General features: G+C 34.1%; 1 protein-coding gene across 5 annotated transcripts in view; it reads left to right on the top strand.

Moving 5' to 3' along the window:
- The first annotated feature begins 15 nt into the window (after nt 1-15).
- Nucleotides 16-12,042, top strand: part of LOC124957387 (dorsal-ventral patterning protein Sog) — a 61,804-nt gene continuing 49,777 nt past the window's right edge. For 3 of the 5 annotated variants that reach the window (XM_047514388.1, XM_047514382.1, XM_047514381.1), the window contains exons 1-3: nt 16-923; nt 1,092-1,221; nt 4,480-4,612. The gene's annotated coding sequence lies outside the window, so the exon portion shown is untranslated. The remainder of the gene's footprint in view (nt 924-1,091; nt 1,222-4,479; nt 4,613-12,042) is intronic. The other 2 variants (XM_047514389.1, XM_047514383.1) reach the window with 1 other exon arrangement.

Below are 12,042 nucleotides of genomic sequence, written 5' to 3'. Positions count from 1 at the left end.
CTTTTTTTTTTATTCTTCAAAGAAGAAGGACAAATTATTATTCTTTTTTTTTCTTTTTTTTTTTTTTTTTTAATATAGAACTTCTTAGGAGTGAAATAAAAAAGAAGGAAAAAGTTTGCCGTAGATTTCGAACTCTCTTTTCTAAAAATCTTTTAGATTCTTTATACAATATCAATATATACCACAAGTTAGTCACGGAGAGTTATTTATTGTTACTACGTAAACGATAAACGGGTCAAATCCTGGCGATTTGCATTCGCAACTTAACTCCTAAGCGTGACCTCAGTGTCGTGACATTTTCCCATTTGTAATCTTCGTTCTTTGTATGTAACTTATTTACATCTTATACGTAGTTTATTCTTAACAAATACATTACATATATATATATATACACACATATATAGATATATGTATAGGTAAATTCGTTTTAGATGGTTTTTGTTTTTCTTATAAAACTAAATCCTTTTCTTTCTTTTTTCTTTTTTTTTTTAATCCTCTTTATATAACTATTTAACGTTCATATCTTTTTTTTTTTTATAAAATATATATCGTATCGACGGTACGTAATTTTAAATTTTTCTCTCTTATCGCGCCTAATGTCACGTGACCCGAACGATCGACGCGACGCCTAGCGGTATGAAAATGACTCCGAAGGCGGATTTTTCTCGAAGAGAAAACAAAAAACGACGTAGTTCGATGGAAGTCATTGTCTCGGTTACCTCGTTGGAATTTTATTTAAGGTTACATCATGACCGATAAAAATATTCAAACGGAATCTCGAAAAATGCGACGAGATTTCGCATGTCGGACTAATGAAGATGATCACCGAGAAGAATATGTACTTTATTCGAAGAAGGCACAAAGTTCTGGTAAAAATTGGATGGAATTTTTGTGTTCCCGTCCGATAAGCAAACATATAAAAAGTAATTATTAAGTTGTAGTAATTTTCGAATATATTTAAGGCACGGCGTATTCGCATAGAAAGTAAATTTGAGGTTATAATTATTTGTAAATCATATATAGACGACGTTTATAGTCGACTTAATTTTATATCCATATATATATATTTTTTTTTTCTTTTTCGTTTGAAGATGAGAACGTAAAGAAGAAATGAAAGAAAAAAAAGAAAAAAAGAAAGGAAAAGGCTACAAGATGGACCGTAACAATAATTTGGGAAGAAGAAATTTGTCAGGACTTTCGTACATCGTTTTAACCATTTTTGTAGGTCTTTTCAAATTTTTCTTTACTGTTTTACCTTACTCGTATATATATATATTTTTTCTTTTTTTTTTTTTTTTTTTTTAATTAAACGTCGTAGAAATGTTACGTACTCGGACAATGTCGTTGTCCAGTTCATAACGATAAATGTAAATTATGCGTGCGTGTCACCATTACTGATAAATATTTTTTTTTATTTTAAATGAGTGCTCTGTCGCGCAAGGACAGATATCGCGAAATGTAGAACAACGATCGACAGGGCGCTTGCTAACGATAATCTCTTTTTCGTTATATCTCCAACTTCGAACTAACTCTTCGTATCCAACCCACTCCTCCCACTGCCTAAAGAAAAATTATCAAAATTGTTCTATAACGAATTTTCATAACAATAATAATGACGATAATAATAATAATAATTGTACGAATAAAGGTTGTGTCAGTCGATAAGACGAAAAGAAAACAGAGAAAGAAAAAAGAAAAAAAAAAAAAAAAAACGAAAAAGAAAGAAAATGCGTACGAATAATATCTATTTGATCGATCGTCGGGTAATACCGACGAAGCTCGAATTTTTTCAACGATACTACTTTAGGTATTAAGTCGGCCATTACGATGTCGCCATTGTATAGTAATGGCGCGGAACCTGGAACATACATACGTTGTATGTATTTAACTTACATATCCTCTCTCTCTCTCTCTCTCTCTCTTTCTCTCTCTCTCTCTCTCTCTCTCTCTCTCTTTCTGACGTTTTTTTTTTCTTCAAATTATTCGATCAACGATTAATTATCGATAGATTCGATTCTAAAAAGAAACGTTTGATTATCGCGATTCGTGTGGTATCGAATGGACGCCATGTTTCTTTCAAATGGAAACAAAATGATGTTCGATTATGTTCGAACGATCGTTAAGCGAGCTTTTTATTTAAAAAAAAAAAAAGAAAAAAAGAAAAAGAAAAAAGGAAAGAAAAGAAGAAAAAAATAAAAAGGATGAAAGGTTAATCAAGGTTCGTATCGAATCCGAAAATATCGGTTTACCTATCGATCAAATTTATTATCGTATGAACGTCATAAAACCTAAAATATATTATCAGCAATAGCAAAATTCTTCGATGTTCTTCAATATACACGTTTGAAAGGATAAACCAACGTCTGAGTTTACATGGCTGGGCTCTTCTGTTTTTCCCCAGGGAGAAGGTAGCACGGTTATCAATTCACTTTGGACATTGGAAAAATATTATTACAAGTTCTCGAGCTGAGAGATCAGTTCTACATATATATATATATATATATATATATATATATATATACATAATATATATATATATATATATGTGTGTGTGTGTGTGTAGAATCTAGTAGAGAGAAATTTCGAAAAGTCAAAGATAAATTAGTCTGGGAATGTAGAAAATAGAAAAAAAAAAAAAAAAGAAATAGGAATTAGGTGTTGAGAGGACAGACAGAAAAAAATGGGTGGTCTCTCCTAAAAAAAAAAAAACGAAAAGAAAGAATAAAAGCAATAGAAAAAGGAGGAACAAAAGCAAAAAAAAGAGACAACAAAGAAAATAGAAAAAAACTTAGCGGAAGAGAAAGACCATGTCACAGGCGTTGGTAAAGATCTAATCGGTTGGAGAAGCATGGTATATATAATACATACATACATACATACATACATACATACATACATACATATATATATATATATACACGTTCTTGATCGAAAGTCGATAGAAATCGTACATCGTCGTGCTAGTATGGTCTCGGTAGAACGAACTCGAGATTCGATCGATGCGGATTCGACTTGACTCCTTTATTCTCTATGTGTATAACGGAGATGCGTATCTGATATCTAAGTGTATATATTTGTATGTATCTCTTTCTCTCTCTTTCTTTCTGTGTATATACGTGCGCGCGAGCGCGTGTTTGTGTGTACATACGTGTGTCTGTTTATACATGTACGCGCATTTCTCTGACGTGTTGTTCGTGGCAAATGGCGCCAACATTCCCATCGGTCGACTACAAGTACGGAGCCATAAAACGGCGAAGAATGGCACGCGTTAGAGAGTTGCCTCTATGTATGTATGTATGTATGTATGTATTACATGTGTAGGTGGCGGGAAAGCACAACTTAAATTCGATATCTATGTGTATATGTCTACAACGACTATTAAGAATCTTTATTTATCATATATATATATATATATATATATATATATATATATGTATATATATATTTTTTTATTTACATATAGATATGCGTCTACACGGTTTTTTCTTTTTTCTTTCTTTCTTTCTTTTTTTTTTTTTTATTCTTTCTTTTTTTTTTCTTTTTTTTTTTTTTTTTTTTTTATACTGCACTCTCATTTGAATGTCCGCGCGCCCACGACGCATTTGCGCCATGTTGGAATGCCGTATAATTAGCTTTTAATAGACGTCGCGTATCGACGATACCGCAAACATGAGGCCTTTCGATTCTTCCTTGACCGCGTCACTTAACAATCTAATTACCCTTTCAATGTCCTGCTTATAATTATCATCCTGTAATGACTGTTACAATGGAAAAAATCTTATTATTTAAATCTTAGAATTTTTGTTCGATGATATTAATGTTTAAGGAATTATTACACTATTTCATTTGAAAATATAGATTAATATATATATATATATATGTATATACGCGTTATTGTTTGATTTTTTGAACAATAAATCCAATTTTTTTATTTTATATTTTGCTTTTTGTTTCGAGTTTCTAATAAAATAAAAAATAGAATGTAAAGCGTAATTTATATTGAAAAAGAGAAAAGAAATTATATGTATATATATATATATATATATATTTATGTTACGAACTTTGGACACGAACCAGGAATATAATTTTGTACGGTAATAAAATGTAAATAGGATATTCGAAATATCTTTATACGCAGTTTCCGTCTGATTCAAAAGTTAAAATGGCGTTGAAGAATTAATTGCCGTGAGATGTGTCAGTTAAACGCGCGTCGATGATAAAAAAAATACGGATGTCTCGTAAAAAAAAAAAAAAAAAAAAAAAAAAAAAAAGAGAGAAAAGAAAAGAAAGAAAGAAAATGAATAAAAAAAAAAAAAAAAAAGAAAACGAACCTAATGAAATTATCGCGAATAAATTTTTTTTTCATTTATGAACGTTATACAATTAGACGCATTTTCTTCTTCATCTTCTTTTTTTTTTCTTTTTCTTCAGAATAAAAAGTTATATTGAAAAATTGTCTTTCTTTTTCTTTCTTTACAGTAAATAATAAGAAGGATCCGAAAGTTCGAAGCAATCTATTGGATTACCAAGCGTTAAATATCGGAGCCAATTACTTCAACGTATTTCGAAAGTATACTTAATACGTGATTTTACGTAGAATAAATTAAGCAAGGTAAGATTCTAAGCAGTTAATTACGTTGATTTCAAATGTTTTCTTTTTTTTTTTTCTTCCTCTTTTTTCTCCTTTTCTTTTTTTTTATATATATATATATACACACACGTATATATATATATACACACACACACACACACACACAAAAGAACGTTTATGCGTTTCACGTCGTGTTACTATATGTTTCTTTTATTGCCAAGTGCAATCCCGTATTAACATACGATGCAAATATTTTAAAGAGAGAAAGAGAGAGAAAGAGAGAGAGAAAGAGAGAGAGAGAGAGAGAAAGATAGATAGGTTTTACCTATGCACAGATCGTTCCTTCTATTATTCAAAATGGGAGCCGTCGCGACGATAAGGTCGGTTGGATAGGTGTTGGATTTATTGCACGATTAAGATGAGAGAGGGTAAGAAAAAAAAATAAATAAAAAGATTCAAGAGAGAGAGAGAGAGGGGATAAAAAAAAAGTTCACGTATAGAAAGGGAAGAAGGAAAATCAGGTCGGCCAGTAACTGCTGTGAAACAATGCACACTGACGTTATGAGACATAGAGATAATGAAGGGTATAAATAACATGGGAGGAGGTTCATAACGTTACACGACTCTAAGATAAATTTGTTCTCTTGAAAAAAAAAAAGAAAAAAAAAAAAGAAAAAAGAAACGTATGTATCGTTTACATACGTATTTATGTCCATATGCATGTCCATATGCAACGGAGTTATTGAGAATAACAACATTCGTAGTTACAACATTTGTTTCTTTTGATTGAGAGAAGAGGAAAGAAAGAAAAAGAGAGAGAAAAAAAATATTATCCTTTATATTATCCGAGAAAAGGACGAATGATAAATGATCAGAATTACATGATATATATATACATATATATCTTCTCTCTCTCTCTCTCTCTCTCTCTATCTAGATAAATTATATCCTTTTTTTTTTCTTCAATACGTTATTACTCACAGCGTATCTAGTACAAATTTGAATGACCTTTTTTTTTGTTTCCTTTTGTTTCAATCATTAATATTATCCAAATAATCAATTTGGATATTAAATTGTAATCTCTCTCTTTCTTTCATAGAGATTAAGGAAGAGATCGATTCGTTGATTTCCAAAAAAAAAAAAAAAAAAAAAAAAAAAAAAAAAAAAAGGAAAAAGAAAAGGAAAAACTAGAAATGAGAAGACGATGAGAATCGGTTTGTGGTTGGTCGTCGTTCAACTTAAAGCCAGTTAGAGCTCCGATTCGAACCGTGGTGTGATCCGGTCAGTTTGGTGAGTGTAGCAACGGTAGAGAAAGAGAAAGAAAGAGAGAAAGAGAGAGATAAAAGAATGAGTAGGAGAGTGAATAACGTTGGATACGTAGGACGGATAATGCTTCCTCGGAGCGTGTAATGTACGCGACCGGCGGCGCCGGCGCCTGCATACGTTTGGTCTCGCCGAGAGCGGCGTATTTATAGTATTATTATTATAGTGTGTTTACGCGACATGGCACAGATTCTTCGTTCGAATGCCTAGAACCAAATCGATATATATATATATATATATATATATATATGTATATATATATTTATATATATTGGTCACGTTTAAATTATTAAACCAAACTTTTCCTGGTATGGTTTACTAAAAATATTCTTTTTTATCTTTTTTCAATTTTTTTTTCCTTTGCCTTGCTTTGCTTCCTTTTTTTTTATTCGTTTGTTTGATGTTTTTCTTGTTTCCTTTTTTTTTTCTTTTTTTTTTTTTCCCCCTCTTCGTCAATATCGTCAATAATCGTCACCGTCAATATTAAATTCAATAAGTTGTTTCGTTGATCGTGATATCTTAATAACGATGAAAATAATTAATGCAATTGGAAAAATTTTGTTTGAATCAGTGAACATCTTATGTTGATTCGATTGCAACAAATTCAATATGGCAGAACGTTGAATCGATTTAACATCAAGCTTAATTGGTTATTGGAATCTGAGAATGATAGAATTGTCGGTATTAATTAGAGTCAGGTTTGTTATCGTTGATAAAGGATCTATGCCGCGAGCTAAATTTAAAGTCTACAGCGTGACTTAGAATCAAACGAGTTTGCGATAACCTCGTTGGTTGCATTTGCCGAGAATACATTATTAATTTGGTTTTCTTTTTCTTTTTTTTTTGTTTCTATTTTTTCTTTTTTTTCTTTTATTTTTTTTTTTTTTAACACCATCGCGAAATGAAACATATTCTTTATAGAAAATAAACAAATAAATGAAAACTCGTAAAAATGATCTTAAACGTTTATCAATAGACACGAGTAATTCTCTAATAACTTTTGAAGAGAACTGTAAATGTTATCGAGGAGTATTAATTAATCTGATCTCGATGACGAATAATAATAACAATAATAATAATAATAATAATAATAATAATAGTAATAATAGTAATCATAAGTCTTGCAACGAGTAGATCAGTCTAATCAGATCGTCTAATCCATTGTATGTATAATAAATATGCATGATCAATCAACGTTCGAAGGCTTTTTACAATTATCTACGATTACGATCAAGGATTTACTTAAAAAGGTGGACATTCGATCAATGATTTTGATATTGCTCCTACTGAATAATGAACTTCTTTCGTCGTTGTAAACTATTTCTTTGATTTTTTTCTTTTTTTTTTCTCTCTTTATTCTCGTCTTGTCCTGGATGAAATGAGCTATAAAGATCAGAGACAGAAGTTCCATGTCTTTCGATTGGTTTTGATGTCGGCCAAACAATCTGTACGTCGTCGTTTCCTGTTTAATCGTAGACCGTTAAAACTCCAGGGTCTTATTTTTTTTTTTTTTTACTTTTCTTTTCCTTTCTCTCTCTCTCTCTCTCTCTCTCTCTCTCTCTCTCTTTCTCTTGCATTTTGCGAGACTCCTTTTAGGCAACTGACGACATAAGGAAATAGAAGAAAGCAAGCAATTCGTTTCGTTTGTCAGTATTAGAAATTATTATCTAAAAGAGATATAAATCATTCTCTCTCTTTTTTGGTCACTAAGTTCGATTTGTGAAAGAATAAAAAGAAAGAAAAAAAGAAAAGGAAGGAAGGAAGGAAGGAAGAAATAAGTAAGTAAGTAAATAAGGGAAGAAATACTAAAATGTATTCACGTAGGACGTACTCCCACGGTTAGGATAGTTACGTAGGTACATTTTGAAAGAGGAACATTGAGAAAACGAAGAGAAGAGAAGAGGAAGAGCAGGTGGGTGAAAAGGCGCCGAAAGGTCGTAAACCGATTTGTGAGCCTTCGTGCCAAGCAAAGAGCAACAGTTGTGTAGCCTTCTTCTTTCTCCTCCTCCTCCTCTTTATCCTCCTTTTTCTCCTCCTTATCTTCCTCTTCTTCCTTCTCTCTCCTTTCTTTTCTTTTTTTTTTTTTCTCTTTTTTTCTCGCCATCCCCCATCTATACGTGTAAGCTAGCTAGCTAGCTATATAGTCAGCCAGTTAGCCAGTTAGCTTAGCTAGCTAGCTGTTAGAAGAAAGAAAGAGAGAGAGAGAGAGAGAGAGAGAGAGAGAGAGAGAGAGAGAGAGAATTGTTCGCTCACTTGGTCATAGAGAATACCTATTCCGTACGAAGAAACGTGCCAGCAAGCTCGATGCCAGGATTATCCGTGCTTGTCCGGAAGGTGTTCCGATATATTGCAGCTGAAACGAGAGAATAAAGAGAAAAAAAAGAAAAAGAGAGACAGAGAGAGAGAGAGAGAGAGAAATAAGTATTATAATATTTCTTGAAAGTTGTCCTTAAACTTTCCTTTCCTTTTATTCTATTTTTCTTTTATCTTCTTTTTTTTTCTTCTTCTCTTTTTTTTTTTCTTCTATTTTTTATTGTTACATCCGACGAATTTCGTCCGTTCGAGAAATTGCAACAGTTGAAAGGAAATTCCTTCTTCCTTTATTTTATTCCTTTATCATCGAAAATAAATATGAAGGATAACCTTTTCATTTATTTATTTATTTATTTATTTATTTATTTATTTCAATCTTTAAACCTTCATCGAGAATCGATCACTCAATGAAATGAAACATCGAAGAGAATTTTTATTAAAATGAGATCGGGATGAATGAGTGGGCTAATTGGTGGGGGTTGATGGGGATGGAGACAATGACGACGAATGGATTTTAATCGTTTCGTTGTAATTGTAAAGATAATAGCGATAGTAAAATAATGAGTGGGTGTATATAGAAGGGGCATAACTCTAGTGAATGGTAGTGATATGGGGTGTGGGTTATAGAGAGTTAGAAACGCCTTGATATCGTGCTTTGTAATGTCTCGTAAGGTCTCCTGAGGTCCTGTAAGGGCTTGTAAGAGGTTGGAAAGGCGTGCGGCATGCATCGACAATGCGAAACCCCTCCGCATTCCTTTCCTACGACAATGTGCATTGTGCGAGAAAGAGACTCGCGTTATAGCTGACCAACAGCGAGCTTGACTTTATTTCTCCTCCTTCGGCCTCAGCGTCCAAGGAAGGATATCATTGTTAAACGCGGTCCAGAAGGGACGCCAGGTTTCTCTCCCTCTTTCTCTTTATCTTTTCTCTCTCTCTCTCTCTCTTTCTCTTCTTATGGCGTTACATCCGTTCAATAGAAACACTTCTCTCAGAGTCTCCTTCTTCTTCTTCTTCTTCTTCTCCTTCTCCTCCTCATCCTCCTCCTCCAACAATCTTTTACTCTCACACTTACGACCGCCAAGGCGCCGAGAATCTATTAGATTTGTCATTCCCGATTATGAATAGTCGTCGGTCAGACGATCCTTTCAAGTCCGCTTTAACCTCTTTCTTTTTCGTCCTTCATCTTCTCTCTCTCTCTCTCTCTCTCCCTCTCTCTCTCTCTGTATCCTCTTCGAACGATACCTGACGAAAACGCGAGACGCGTCAGAATTCGATCGTCAAACCGCAACAAAAGGAACTCCGTGCCATTCCTCGGAAGAATTACGATGTTTCCTTTTTTTTCCCCCTCTATTTTATTTATTTTCTTCTTTCTTTTTTTTTTACTGTTTCACATCCCAAAGAGAGAGAGAGAGAGAGAAAGAATGAGAGAGAGAGACGAGTTTCTTCTCTTCTACTCTTCATCACGTTTCTCGGAGCGTAACGAAAGACTTGCTTTTGTAGTCGAGCATGTTCTCCCTTTGTGGTTGCAATGAATCGACGTAATGAAGATCGATTAACGTGTATCGAGGAAATCGCACGTTCTCGATGATGATGATGATGATGATGATGATGATGATGATGATGATGATGATGATGATGATGATGATGATGATGATAATAACGACGATCAGACAGAAAGAGAAAGAGAGAAAGGGAAAATGGGAGAGAAATCATTATTCGACTTGATCGTAATTACACAGAGGTTATTTGTTCCATATCCCTCATCCCCATAAAATTTCGTGTTTTCGATCTATAGATCATTTTTTACGTATTAGAAAGATAAACTTTAACGGCTAAGATCTAAGCGTGCCGTTCGAAGTAAAGTAAATTTAACCGGGATATGATTTTCCACGAACCAACTAAGATTAAATGGAACAGTTTTGTGGAAAGTTGATGGAAGTAGTTCTCCGATAAAACTCGATGTTACATGAGGGATCATTAACAGGAAGGTAATCACTTATATAAAGTAGTCCATTACTTTTTCATCGTAATCCTTCGTAATCATTAACCTTATACTATTACGGTATAACGTAAACGTCAAATCCACTTTTTGTTCATCATTACTTTTTATATTTCGTATTGCATTATTGTCGACGAAACATTGCATTTTTTATTCGATTCAATTTTTAAGCCCATTTCTCCTTCAAAAACAAAAAAAAAAAAAAAAAGAAAAAGAGAAAAGGAAGAAGGGTTACACAGTGTCAACGTTCATGTCCCTTCTCATGCATCCCTAATTCGATGTGATTTTTAACTCTGTCATTTTTTTTATTTTTTATGAATGACCGAACCGAAGGAGATTTTGGGATCACTTCGAACGTGTCACATTGGGTGGTAGACAGCAAGGATAGGAGACAGCAGAAGGATTTTTATGGGGGGGGGGGGGGGCAGAGTGCGGTATGGTGCGGTATGGTGCGGTATGGTGAATTTAGTCGAGATTGAGCCGCCGGGCCGGAATGGTAGAACGGGCGGGTGGGGTTGCAAACAAAATCTGCCGTAAAATTTGTTCCTTAGGCGTGCGATATTTTTCTTGGAAACGAATTCAGCGCGCGTTGTCCACGACGAATGTGCATCCGGCTTAATGCCTGGTGCAGAACGAAGAATGCCGCAGGTATCTCACGTGGAATCTGCGAAAGCGTCGTCCCTCTCTCGCCTTCGAACAGCGCACGACGCCAGGCCGAGGTCTCTCTTCGTCATTTTTCTTTTCTCGCCTTGCGGTCTCTGATGCGCGAGCGCGTGTGCGACGTGTATCGTCTGCGTTCACGATCCCCTTCTCTCTCTCTCTCTCTCTCTCTCTCTCTCTCTCACTCTCTCTCTCTCCCTCTCCCTCTCTTTCTCTCACTTTGGTTCACTCTGGTGGAACCCTTTCGAGAGATATTCTTCTTTCTCTCTTGCTAGAGTATTGTTCCTTCGCGTGTCTTACGGAGTCGACTCGAACACCTAAGAAAACTGTCTAAACCAATGTAACATGTGTTTTATCGACGATTAATCCATTTATTTTTCCATTGATTTTAAACTCTACTTTCGTGATTTACCTTCGAAATTAATAATCTAATAACAATGGTATATTATCCATGTCGATATCTAACATCTTTTTCTTTTCCTTTTCCTTATTTTTTTCTTATTCTTCTTCTACTTTTCTAAATAAATCCGTTTATCCGTTTAACAAAGATATTCTTAATCGATAGTTAAAACTATTATCAGGTTTAATGATTTCGAATGGCAGTTGCAGTACGAAGCTATGGGTTACTATGGGTTAAACGAGAACGTTTTTATGGTTAAATATTCTGTTACAATGTATAATATATAGTAAGAATGTCTCGAGTACGTACGTGTAAAGCACGTTGTCTTTATGGTTAAGCTTAAGTTATATCCTATTATTTATACGATACGTTTCACAGTTTACAAGTAGAAAAAGGGAGGTGGACTGGGGTGGGCGGAGGGCGGGAGGGAGGTCTAGTGAACGTGCTAGTAGAACACGAATTTGCATGGTCGACGTGCGTCGAACGTATTTAACGTTTAACGTCATTTCGACACGCCGTGAATCGGACAGGAGACCTGAACGGAAAGGAAACTATGACCGCACCTCCTCCATTCACCATAAGCACGCCTTAGCCCATTGATGTGACGTTTTTCTTCTTAGGATTCTCTTCTTATTTACATGACCATAGTTATTACCAATATTTATTATTGCCAGGTTGTCCTACGGCTATTTCCAATAATTTCACTCTTAAAATATCACATTAATTGATTTTTCTCTTAAATCGGAAAAGATTCAA

Source organism: Vespa velutina, chromosome 25, assembly GCF_912470025.1.
Source record: "Vespa velutina chromosome 25, iVesVel2.1, whole genome shotgun sequence".
Classification (NCBI taxonomy): Eukaryota; Metazoa; Arthropoda; class Insecta; order Hymenoptera; family Vespidae; genus Vespa; species Vespa velutina.
The sequence above is the reverse complement of the archived record's forward strand: the minus strand, read 5'-3'. Positions and strand labels throughout refer to the sequence as shown.